The following is a 13405-nucleotide window of genomic DNA, read 5'->3' as shown; positions in this document are numbered from 1 at the left end:
GTATTATAATATTTGTCCTCAAATTCTCTTATCAGGAAAAATACTGTAGTTTCCAATGATCTTACCTTTTCCTGAACCCCTGTACCCTGAACAATTTCAGATTTACTTACCATCTAATCCATTACTTAACACTAACTCTCAAGCTAAACATGGCTGGAAAACTCTCATTAATTATTACTAGAATGATCACTGAGAAATAAATATAATGATAATGCTCTAGTTACTATTCAATCTCACATTTTTGCTCCTAGTAGTTAGTGAAAACTGAAATGTTTTTTGGTAAGTCATGGGGCTTGAACTCTGGGCTTGGGCGCTATCCCTCTGCTCTTCAGCTCAAGGCGAGCCTTCTACTGCTTGAGCCACAGCTCCACTTCCAGGTTTGGGGGTGTTTAATTGGAGATAAAGGGTTCTCATGCACTTTGTTGCCAAGGGTGGCATCCAACTACAGTCCTCATATCTTAGTCTCCTGAGAGGATAAAATGACAGGCATTGAAAAGTATGTTTTGCTGGGTGCCAGTAGCTCATGGCTGTCATCCTAGGTACTCAGGAGGTGAGATCTGAGGATCATGGTTCAAAGCCAGACTGGGCAGGAAAGACCCTAAGACTCTTATCTCCAACAAACCACCAGAAAACTGGAAGGGGTGCTGTGGCTCGAGTAGTAGAGTACTTGCCTTGAGCTGAAGAGCTCAGGGACAGCACTCAGGCCCAGCATTCAAGCCCACAATCGAAAAAAAGAAAGAAAGTAAAACATTTTCGCTGCAAAAATATGGAGTTGTGTGTGGGAGGGTGCTGTGATTGAGAGACCAGGTGCTGGCCTCACTTTACAGACATTTCAAAGAACTCCCCAAGTTTGCGCCAGTTTGAAGCCACAGTAGAATGGATGGTGCCTTACCAAGAACTCAAGTGGTCAAGGCATATGGCAGGCAAGGAGTGGGCAAATGGGTGCAGGGGTGGGATTGTTGTGTCTGTACTTTCCCTAATGAAGGATGGATTTGGATGCTTGGTGTTAAAGTATGAAGTAAAAGGTTACAAGAAATTTGTGGCCTAAGAAACATAGGCCCCATGGTTTCCCTTATTTGCAATATCTAGTATATGTATGAGCCAAGCGGAAAAGGTTAGATAATGTGATGTTAGGAAAATGAACCCTTAGATATGTATTTTAATGTTATTTCTTTCATGCATGTGTTTCTAACGCATTTATAAGATTATTTCTTTGTTGCTTTGTATGTCCCTCCCCCACAGTATAACCCCTGCTTTCACTATATTTGATGTCAGTATAACTTGTGGAGGAGATGGGGAAAAACAAGTCGTTTAAGGATCCAGGTGGACCTGTTGCAACAATGAGAAATACAAGTTGTCGTGCCCATAACAAACTTTACAATGTCAGTGCGGGGGGCGTGTGGGGGGAGGGGGGAGAAGTATTGGGACTGGGGGGGGAGGGGGGAGGCTGGGAAGGGATGTGAAGGGTAAACAATTAGGAGGCTGCAATTCTTGGTAAGAAATGTACGCATTATCCTGCCCATGTAATTGTAACCCCTCTCTACAGTATGTTCACAAATAAAATAAAATAAATTAAAATAAAAAAAAAAGAAATTTGTGGCCTAATGAATTGGGTTTCCTCTGGGTATATGAGATGGATGAAGTCTGGCGCCTTCGGTGGCTCACAACTGTCATGCTAGCGACTTATAATGCTGAGATATAAAGACCACGGTTCAAAGCCAGCTTGGGTAGAAAAGTTTGTGGGTCTTGACATCCAATGAGCCACCAGAAAACAAGAAAGGGCACTGTGGCTCAAATTGTACAGTGCTCATCTTCAGCTGAAGAGCTGAAGGACAGTGCCCTAACCCAGAGTTCTAACCCCATGACCAATAATAAACAAAGAGGTTGGCTGAGTTTTTCACATTGCAGTGTGTACGGTAGGAAATTCCATGCTGGGTTATGAGACATTCTAGATATGAGAGGCTCAATATTGTGTCTACAGTTAGTCTGAGTATGATAGTGCCATCTTCTCACGGGTTTGATGTGATCCTAATAGAGTGAGTTCAGGGTTTGTTCTCAGGGACTGCTAAGGGCTTGGAATATCCGTGTGTGTGTGTGTGTGTGTGTGTGTGTGTGTGTGTGTGTGTGTGTGTGTGTGTGTGTAATTTTCCCTCGTATTTTTCGGTCCCCTTCCTGGTTGCTGGTCTGCCTATTTCTGACCTCAGATGGTGCCCCTCCTTCACACAGACCTTGCCTTTAGCCCCCTATCAGGGTCTACAATGAGTCCTAAATTGCCACAGGCCTGTTTTCCAACTTTGATCTGGGGCACAAGTCTGGCTGTCCCAATATTTGGCCGCCTCCAGGGGATTCTGGGTCAGCGATGCTAGCTGGCATAGGGTCGCCTCTGCCTGAGAGGGAGGGCCTCAGTCATGTGATGTCTTATCCTTTTCCTCAGCTGGGCCTCTGACTGCACATCCCTCTCAGCAGGCTGGCAGTGGAGTGGGGAATGGGGGATTGCTGGTGGCTCTGGCCACCTCGAGCTTGACAGCTCACTGAAAGCTGCCCAAGCAAGGAGGATATAGTGCTACATGGGAGGTGAGGCCAAGGTGGCTTGGAAGTATAGATCAGTGTCTAGGAAATGTAAATGTACTTTATCACAGGACAGCCTATCTTACGGCCCCAGCTGGGCCTCTCAGGTCCTTCTAGACTATTCCAGATGCTCAGAGTACAGAGGCACAGACTTTAGATTCCAGGGCCAGGGAACTGGGGGATGAGAGACTGGTATGGCCAATACCTCATTGTTTCGTGGTATTAGTGTTGACCTGGCTATGCACCCCCTTGTGTACTTTCACTTCTTAACCCAGTGTTGGCCACACACCGGCCACTTGTGGTAGTACTGTGGAAGTGGCAGGAGTGGAAGTGAGGTCTAGGATCACAAAATCAGGATTTATGGCCTTTGGGGGGGAGCAAAGGATGTCTTTTAAAAAAATCTTAGAGCTGGAACTGAGGGCCTAGGGAATGTCCCTGAACTTCCTTTGGTCAAAGCTAACATTCTACCACTTGAACCAGAGCTCACCTTTCAACTTTTTTTAGTAGTTTAGTGGAGATAAGAGTCTCATGGACTTTCTTGCCTGTTCTGGCTTCAAGCTGCCATCCTAAGATCTCAGCTTCTTGAGTAGCTAGGATTGCTGGTATAAGCCACTGGCATCTGTTAAGGATATTAGTGTGTGTGTGTGTGTGTGTGTGTGTGTGTGTGTGTGTGTGTTTACCGGGACATGAATTCAGAGCCTAGGTGCTACCCTTTAACATGTTTTCACAAGGTTGGTGCTGTACCACTTGAACTACAGGAGCTCTGCTTCCTAGCTTTTTGGTGATTCATTGGACATAAGAGTGTGCCCAGGCTAGCTTTTAATTTTGACTGATCCTCAGGTCTCAGGCTTGAGTAGCTAGGATGACAGGCATTAGCCACCGGCGCCCAGTTGATAATGGCCTTTCTCCACAGTGGACTGGGATTTCCTGAAAACTTTCCTTATTTGTTCTGTGCCAGTACCGGGGCTTGAACTCAGGGTCTGTGTGGAGTACATGGGCAGCAAAGATGGCACTGGGAGGGGGTTGAATGGGCAGAGCCTAACTTACTGTAGAGCACATGGGCAGCCAAGATGGCGCTGGGAGAGAGTAGAGTGGGCAGAGCCCAATTTACTGTAGAGCACATGGGCAGCCAAGATGGTGCTGGGAGAGAGTAGAGTGGGCAGAGCCCAATTGATCTTCCGATCAGTGCCTAACCAGCCTGTGAAGGCTCATGTGCATGATAGGGTGTGACCTTGAGAGTGATTGATTCCTCTTCCTCTCTTGCCATGTCACCCACCCTTTTTGGCTTTAAAAAGGGCTGCTCTCTGTTAATAAAGGAGTTTTCTACCTGCTGGATTTGGCTCACCTCTGTGTCTGATTGTCTCCTGGGCTGAGGGAGGCTGGGGAATGGGCGAGCGCCGAACTTATTTTTCCTTGGACCTCGTCTGTCTTTCGTGGGGCGGACAAAGACCCAACAGGTCTGGGCTCTGGTCTCTTAATTTTTCCCTCAAGGCTGGTACTCTACCACTTGAGCCACAGCTCCATTTCTGGATTTTGGTAGTTTATTGGCCAGAAGAATGTCACTAACTTTCCTCCACTGAGCTGGCTTTGACCAACGATCTTTGATCTCAGACTTCTGAATAGCTAGGATTTACAGTGGTTGAGCCACTGGAGGGATTGGGTAGAAGCTTTTCTTAAGCAAAAATTCTTCCCTGCATTTTCCCTGACTCCTCCATGGTAAGGGGGCCTGAGGGTCAGGAGCTGTGAAAAATAGGCTTCCAGCCACAAAATTGGCTGGGGTCTTTGGTAAAAAGCCAAGCTAGTTTTCCCCTGAGCCCCATTCTGGGACCCCACACTCTACCCTACCTGTGACTCAAGTACAAACCTTGACCTAGCCTTCAGTGTTCTACTAGCCTTGTCTGAGGCCACAGAACCTTCATTCCACCCACACCACTTGCTCTACACCACCCCTCAGGACCTTTGTGCAAGCTCTGTACCTTCTGCTCGAGGCCCTCTGTTCCACATCTTAGAACTCCTGTGGAATTTTGGCACTGGTCATATCACCTCCTGGAGCAAGTCTTTCCTACCCTTCTCTCACTTTTTTTTAATACTGAGTTGCTAGAGATCGAACTTGTGTAGGCTGACTGTCAAATGCTCTGACTTGGTGTGTGATTGTGTGTGTGTGTGTGTGTGTGTGTGTGTGTGTGTGTGTGTGTGTGTGTGTGTGTGTGTGCCAGTCCTGGGGTTTGAATTCATGGCATGGATGTTATCCCTGAGTTGTTATGCTCAAGGCTAGCATTCTACTACTTGTACCACAGCTCTGTTTTTTTTTTTTTTTTGGTGTTAAATTGGATAAGAGTCTCATATAGACTTTCCTGCCAGCACAAGCTTACAGTTATTATCTTCAGTTCTCAACTTCCTGAGTGCTATTATTACAGGGGTGAGCCACCAGCACCTGCCCTCTATCTCTTACCTATAACCTCGGCCCTCCTCTGAGTCCCAGAAGAGAATGTCTCACCAAGCTAACATTTGTTTTTGCCAGTGTTGTGGCTTGAACTCAGGGTCTAGGCATGTCCCTGAGCTGCTTTTTCTCGAGGCTACATTCTATCTCTTAAGCCACAGTGACACTTTTGGATTTTTCTGTTTATGTGGTACTGAGGAATCCAACCCAGGGCTTCATGCTTGCTTGGTAAGCACTCTACCACTTAGCCACATTCACAGCCCAAGGCTTACTTCTAACAGGAACTATGAGCGTGAGATTTATTGGCATACTCTTTTCAGCACAGAAATCGCTGGCCATTTCATATATTTGCCAGGATTTGGGAGCAGAGTGAGACTCGGCAAGGAGGAATGATGAATGAGTGATAGCCACCAGACCCCAGAGATCTAGGCTCAAGTCCTACAGAGGGATATGTAATATGGAGCCACAACCTTCCACAACTCCTACAGCCTAGGAAGATGTCCCACCCAATTGGACATCTCAGCCAGAACTTAATGAATCCGTTGCATACACCAGCCAAGGCAAGCCTTCTGGGCTTCAGTTATTAAATGGCAGAGAAGGATGCTTTGTTCAAGCTACTGCCTCAGACTTAGTACTCTCTGAGGGCTTGTCCCAGCTTTCCCAGGTTGGGGGTCTGGTCATGGGCAACCTGCTGAATGCATATCATCTGTACATCATCCATATATAGACAGAGACATGGGGTTACTGCCTTCTTATTTTCTTTGACAGGTCTCAGGTTGAAATATGAGACTAGGCCCTATCCCTGATCACCTCTTCCTTTCTCAAGAGTAGCACTCTGCCCTTGACCCACAGCCCCAACCCATGGGGATATTTTCCTGTGATTTCTTAGAAATAAGGTTGTTGCAGACTTTCCTGCCCTGTCGGAATTCAAATTGGCATACTCTCCATCTCAGCCTACTGAGGAGCAAGGATTACATACAGGAGCCACTGACACCTGGCTTTCTTTTCTTCTTGTTGTTCTTTTTTTTTAATTGTGACAATCTGAAATCTTCAATGTCATTCCAATTGTTTGCATTAGAGTAAACTTCTGAGGCCTGGAGTTCGAATCCCAGGACTGCCACACACAAATGGAGGGAGATCCTGACAAACTCATTCCTATTTACATGAATGCTAATAGAATGTTATAAAAGTAATTAAATTTGCAGTTAATTCATGATTCCTTTTTAGAAAGCCACACAAAAATCATTGGATTTATATCTTCCCTTCTAGCACTATGTTATGATTCCCCTAATGGAAGGATATTGATTAATTTTTAATTAATGCTTTTATAAGTATTCAACCATGATACTTCATTAAATGGAGACATAACTTAATAACTAATTATTGGTAACTATATATATAAAATTTAATAATATCCTCACATTCTCTCTCTCTAAATATACATATATATGTATATATATATATACATCAATCTACACACACACACACACACACACACACACACATGTATATAGGGCACTACTGTGGCTTGATAACAAGTAACAGGTCGTCAGAACTTCCTGGCAGCTCAGTTTGCCAGAGGTTGGTGTGCTAAGACTTTGACCCCATTTATGGATTGGACATTTTATACTGTGAATTGAAATCCCAGCATTGCCAAAAATTTATTCATGTAGTAAGCAGCGACTTTTCACACATTTTTTTCCTGAAAAGAAAGTCCTGGGTCTCAGTATGATGTATAATTCATATGCAAATTATCCTGTATGATAGGATGTAATAAATGAAATGTTATATGCGTAATAATACTAAATGAATAAGGGTAATAAACGTCATACTCACTAAACTCATGTGTGTAATTTTTACAGTGCTGGGGCTTCAATTCAGGCCCTGGGAATTGGTCTGAATTTCTTGTCTTCAAGGACAGTGAGCTTCCCCTTCACCCACAGTGCCACAGAGATACCAAAATGCTGAGTTCAAATCCAAAACAAAAGTTAAAATAAATAACTACACTGAATGCAATATGGAGCAATTATATGTATGTAAATATATATCATATACTTAAAATGTACACAAATAGGATGTTTTCTAGTGGTAGGGATCGATTTCAGGCCTAAGGAACAGACTTGAATTTCTTGACTTCAAAAAAGCAAGCTTCCCCTTCCTACACAGTGCAACAGAGTTACCCAGACCATGAGTTGCAATCCCAGTCCTGGCAGAAAAAAATGGCATCTCTATGCTATATGACAACCAATTCTTAGGTATTTCATTATTTCTCCCTTTAATGAATGTAATTTTTTAAACGCTTCATAAAGTATTGATTAAAATTAATCAGTATCGTTGAATATAATTGTATATAATTTTATCCTAGAATCATTCAAGAATTGCCCATTCAATCATGACATACATCACATTCTATTGGTATTTATATGGATAAAAATGAGTTAGAATCTCCTGCCATTTGGAGGTGGCGGGACCAGGATTCAAATTGTGGGCTCCAGCATCCACCACTTGAACCCGAAGATAGGGAACTCACCAGTCTGTCCAAGAACATCAGCAAGACCAATGATTAAGCAGGCACCAGTGGCTCTCAGAAGTACTCCATGATACTGACAAAGCTGTGAAAGGAGATTCATATGTAAAGTCACCCTAGTCTGGAAAGTACTTGAGACCCCTGTCCAACTTCAGTGTCAACAAAACCAGAAGTAGAGCCATGTGGCTCCAGTGGTAGAGGGGTAGCTTTGAGGAAAAGCAGCTCATGGACTGTGCCTAGATCCTAAGTTCAATGTCCCCGACTGACTGGCAACAAACAGACATACACAACAATCTGTGCAGCCATCTGACTGTCTGTTGGTTGACACCACTAGTAGCATTTGAGTGGTAAGCAAGAATCTCAAGGCGAATTTGGAGTACAATCAGAAATTGATGACCTAGTCAGTGAGTGGGAGATTACAGGATTTCCCCGAGCCTGGGAACGTGGTCAGCCCATCTTTCCCATCCCAGCGTTCAGATGTCTGAAACAACAAGACTCTGAGACAGAGCTGAGGGCAACAAACTACTGCCAGAACACCAGCAGAAGAATCCTCCTGTCAGACCTTCAACATTCAAGAAAACAAAGAATACAAAAAAGAGAAGGATCCCAAAGACAAACACTACTGGGAGGGTGATTCAATGCAGGGTCTGGCCAAAGGTGATGCCTACTACAGGCCTCCCCTGCCTTTGGACACAGTCACAGCCATCGCTGTCCAGAGTGTCAAGGGTCCCGATACCACCAAGAATCTAGAGGTGCTACCAACATGTGGTGCCTTCCCTGTACTGCAGCAAAAGAAGAAACCAGGTGCTCTGTGCCAAGATCCAACCACTGAAGCAGGAAAAGACAGACCTGCAGGACTGACAAGAGAAAGAGAAGGAGAAGGTAGCCCAAGTGCACAAAGCACCAAAAACAGAGCTAGACATCCACAAGCTACCCATACAGAGGTTGGTTTCAGCAGAAAGTGATTTACAATCGGCACAAGCCCACATGAAGCTCATGGCATATGACAGAGAAATGGAGCACGAAGCTCTAACCAGCTGCCTATAGGCCGCAGAGCAGCACATGGGGGAGCCAGAGATAGAGGCTTCTGTGGTTACTACTTACAGAAGGAGACTGAAATGTTGTTTGAACAGCTGAATGATGTAACATTTCAGCTCAAGGAAAAACCCAATAACTTCTATGACTTGGAGCAAGTGAACACAGAGATTTAGGAGAAGCTGGAAGCACTCTGGACATAGAGGAGCAATAAGAAGAACAGAATCTTCAAGTTCCAACAAGTGCTGGATGGGTGTGAGGTACTAAAGAGACTTCAGGACAACCTGAGCTGAATGGTGACCGCAGCAAATCTGGAGACAGACACCTTCTCGCAGAACCTGAGCATTGAGAGTTCCGCGCAGAAGGAGGAGGCCTGTTGGCTGACCGAGCAGGTAAACCAACTGACAGAGGAGAAGGAGTGAGGATCGAGGTAGGTGTTGCACCTAGAGAATAACTGGGGGGACAGAGAAGGAAGCTGGCAGAGCCATGGCCCCCCGAGGGTCCATCTCAGGAGGAGCACCACCTGCAGGCCCACACCTACCGCATGCAGATGGGGTTGAAATACCTGGAGGAACAACTTCATATCTAGGTCCAGGAAAACCAGAGACTCCATCTCCAGATTGGGGAGCAGCAGGAGCAACTGGGAAGACTAGAGAAGAAAACCAAGGATCGGCAGGAGATCCCCGAGACCCCACGATGTGCATGTGTGTGCAACCCACAGCTGGAGGAACAGCTGGTCTTGCTGCGGGACGCTCTCCACAGGGTGAGCAGTGAGAAGGAGGCTCTCTCTAGCATCGTTGGACTCAGAGCAGCAGGTGAAGAAACATCTGCCGGAACAGCTAGACGGCTCAGAGGAGAAGATAGAGGAATGGAAAGAGGTGGCTGAGAGAGAGCCAAGCGATTCGGGAAATGCAGGAGCAGCAGGAGCAGGCTCTGGCCTAGATACAGGAGCTCAGAGCCACCTGTGAGCATCACATCACTTCAAATGAGCAGCTGTGCTCCAAGTAGTAGGTCCTGCAGTAGCACCTGCAGAAGCTCACCCAGCTGTTGGAGCAGCTGAAACATTTGCAGGGTCCGACCAACTGGGGCACTAGGTTGTGCCCCCAAAGTGACAGGACAGTTTCAAGTGCCTGGAAGTGATCAGTCTACAGAGGAAGCACCTGCAGGCCCAGCTGAGGTTCCTGGCTTTCCCTGTGGAAGTGGAAGCTCTGGACCCTGGAGAAGCAAAATCTGAGGAAGCGACTCTCCTCAATGTGCCCATGGCAGAGGATGGAGATGTCCCCCAAACTGCGAGGGATGTGGCTCTGTTAGCACTCTCAGAGGCTTAGATCCACAGGGGGAATCTCCTGCCGGACTGCTTCAGGCACTCCCCCTTTCTGGACAGCTCAGTGCCAGATAGAGCCAGAGCCACAGGTCCTCCGCCCCGTGAGCTGCCACCACAACATGTGAGAGAATGGGAAGTGGGACAAGTGGGCATCCGAGAAGAAAATCTGCTTCATCCACAACCTGCCTGATGAGGTGGATTTCCAGAGTCCTGCAGATGAGCTCCACCATTGATGCAACCAGCTGTTGGCACATATCCCCACTGCCCAGGAATCCCTCCTGGCATGTAAAGGACAGATGTTCATTCTGGATCAGCTGTGTCAGGAGAAAGCCCCGTGCATATGCCAGCTGTCTCAGGTGAAGATGAAGAGTAGATAGCTGCAAGAGCGGCTCTCACTCCTACACAGGGCTCCAAATGCTGACACAGGCTGGGCTCCCCACCAGTGCAGCTGCTTCAGAGGCCTCAGGCTCATGGGCGGTCAAGATGAGGTAGGCGCAGAAAGGTTTTGAAGAATTGCAACTTCAGGATAGTGTGGAAACTGCAAGAGGAGAGGTCAGGGTTCCATGCCCCGTACAGGACTAGCCCACAGAGCATATCCTGCGGCAGATCCCCAAATCCAAAACTACCACAGCTGGTGCACTCAGGCTTGCAGTGCTCCATCTCTTTTTCCTGTAGACTGATGGGGATGATGACTCCCTATGTGACATGCTGAGTCCCACAATCCTCAGCAGCCACCAGAACTAGGTGGCCAGGTGGGCTTCTCTAGGCCTCCATCTGCCTGGTGATGGAAGGGTAAACTGTGGGCCGAGTAGAGCAGAGGCTGCTGGGAGGAGGCCCAAATTCCAGGGACATCTAATGGCCCATTGGTGGCCAGGGAAGAGGCCCATGTTGTGTTTATCACAAAGCATAAATCGTTTCCAAAGGGAAAATAAAGCCTCAACAAAGATTTGTTCTTCCAGTTATCGGGCTTGAACTCAGGGCCTGGTCACTGTCCTTGAGCTCCATTTGATCAAGACTGGTGGTCTACAAGTTGAGCCCTACCTCCCTTTCCAGGGTTTCATTGTGGAATTGAACCCAGGGCTTCAGGCTTGCTAGGTGACTATCTCTGAGCTACATTCTCATCTAGGATGATCCCCCACCCCTAAACCCATATGGCCAATCCTCAGATAAATAGGAATTAGGGATTAGGATGAATATGAAGCACAAGTCTGGCTCACGCGGAAATACTTCCCTGCCCCCTCATCGACACCCTTACTTAAAGTTTCTCTTTTAGTATTGAGGGATGAGAGAGGGAGAGGGACGTCTGAGAGAAGAGTACCAAGAACAGTGGTCCCCTGAGTCCCACAGTCTTCCCAACACAAGTGGTCCTACAGATTCCCATCTTACCTGACGCAATGTTTTGTCTACACTGTCCCCTACCCCTGCAAGGCTCAGGATGAAATAAATGTCAGCACTGGCCTCAGCCAACACCCAGGGTAGAAGCTCCTAGTCCCAAACTGACTTCCACCTCTGACTTCCCCGAGTTAGGCTGGACCCACCACTCACCATTGTGTCGGTGTCAATGATCTCATGGATGGATTTCAGGAAGAAGGTCTATGGCAAAGAGCAGAAGCAGCAGTGTGAGCATGGAGGAAGGAGCCAGGGCAATTGGTCTGGGATCTTCCTCCTTGGAGCTTTCCCGTCAAGCCAGAGCCATCTTGACCCAAAGCACGGCCAAGGCCATGGTTTGGAAAAGATAGAGGAGCATGAGATTAAAGGAGGTACTGCTTTATCTTGGTGCACTTGAAATTTCCAATATTTGGCCCATGCCAATCCCAAAGCCAACATGCAATGCCTCTCCTTGTTGTTGTTTTCCATGAGCTCTGTCCCTGAGCTCTTTTTCTCAAGGCTTGCACTCTACCACTTGAGCACAAGGACACTTCTTGTTTTCTGATGGTTCTTCGAGGATAAGAGTCTCACACTTTCCTACCCGAGCTGGCTTGGAAGCCAGATCTCACCTTCCTGAGTAGCTAACTTGACAGGCTTGAGACACCAGTGACCAGCGTGTGATGCCTCTTTAAAGGATCTTGGCAAGTCTGTAAAAGGAACCCCAAAGGGTCTGGATAGACCATGATCCAATCAAGGAGCTGGGATTGGGAAAGGCTGACGTTATAGCCAGTGTGTTCCCAAAATTATAGATGTCAGGTGGTGTTGGATGCATCCAACTCCCAGGCCAACAACCACCAGACTTAGTGGGGGAAAAGGTAGAGAATACCCAAAGGTTACAGTGTAGAAATCTCTGATTTTGCATGCATATGGGTTGTGTGTGTGTGTGTTTCTGTGTGTGTGTGTTTATCAAGGCTTGAAGAACCTAGGGTTAACCTTTAGCTTGTTTGCACATGTTTGGTGCTCTAACATTTGAATTATAGTATTTCTTCTTCGCAGCTTTTTGGTGATTCTTTGGAGATAAGAGTATGCCCAGGCTAGCTTTGAATCTTGATTGATCCTCCAGTGTCAGCCTTGAGTAGCTAGGATTATAAGCATGAGCCACTTGCATGCAGCTGCACGGATGTCTTTTCATACTATCTTTTCTAACAACTGTCTACTTGCCCTGGCCTAAATCTCTGACCTGTACATCAGCTCCCAGCAGCCCCTGACTCTGTGGAGAACATAAAGCTCAAACCTGTCAGGGCATCCTTTTTCTTTGTCCTCAGGGAAGAGTATGTTTCCTCTGAATCCCAGAGGGTTAGGGGAAGGGAAAGAGGGATAGCTGTAGATGGGTGCTTGGCTAGGAAATAGGTATTCTGTTTTATCCAAGAAGGAAAGCGAGGCCAGATTCTAATGGCTCATGCTCTCATATTCCTAGCTCCCTCAGCAGGCTGAGATCGGAGGACTAACATTCAGATGCAGCCCAACAAGAAATGTCTGTGAGACTCTCCTCTCCCAAGAACCACCTGCAAGCTGGAAGAAAAGCTGTGGTCAAGTGGTAGAGTGCTATCCTTGAATGAAAAAACTGAGGGACAGAGCACAGGCCCTGAAGTCAAGCCCTACTACTAAGTTTCACTCATGCACACATTTGCATGCACGTGTGTGTGCATGCACACACACACACACATACACAAACACACACACACACACACACACACACACTGAGGAAGGTAGTAATGATAAGCTGAGCTAGAACTAAGGGCAGTCCTGAGGCATAATCCAAGTAAACTCTCAAGCTACGTCAGTAGTTTCTCCTTAAGTCCTTCTTGGGCTGAGGAGTCTGGCCTATGGCAGGAAGTTCCATGGAACCTGCCCCTCCATCCCAGCATGGGGCCATAGAACCAAGGGAAGGACACTATGGATGCTCCTTTTTAGTTATCCCATGATAGCAGACCTTCATCTGCCAATGAGCAATGGTGAGTTAAGCAGGGCTCTGAACCCTGGGACTCCTGGGATATAGTGACTGCTACAAGCAGCAGCCAGCCTGCTTTGGATTCCTCAGCCTACAAGTCTCTCATGAGCCCAAAACCTGCCCAAGGTGTGC

This window comes from Dipodomys spectabilis, unplaced genomic scaffold (genome assembly GCF_019054845.1).
Source record: "Dipodomys spectabilis isolate Male_0828 unplaced genomic scaffold, ASM1905484v1 ptg000483l, whole genome shotgun sequence".
NCBI classification, from domain to species: domain Eukaryota; kingdom Metazoa; phylum Chordata; class Mammalia; order Rodentia; family Heteromyidae; genus Dipodomys; species Dipodomys spectabilis.
The sequence above is the reverse complement of the archived record's forward strand: the minus strand, read 5'-3'. Positions refer to the sequence as shown.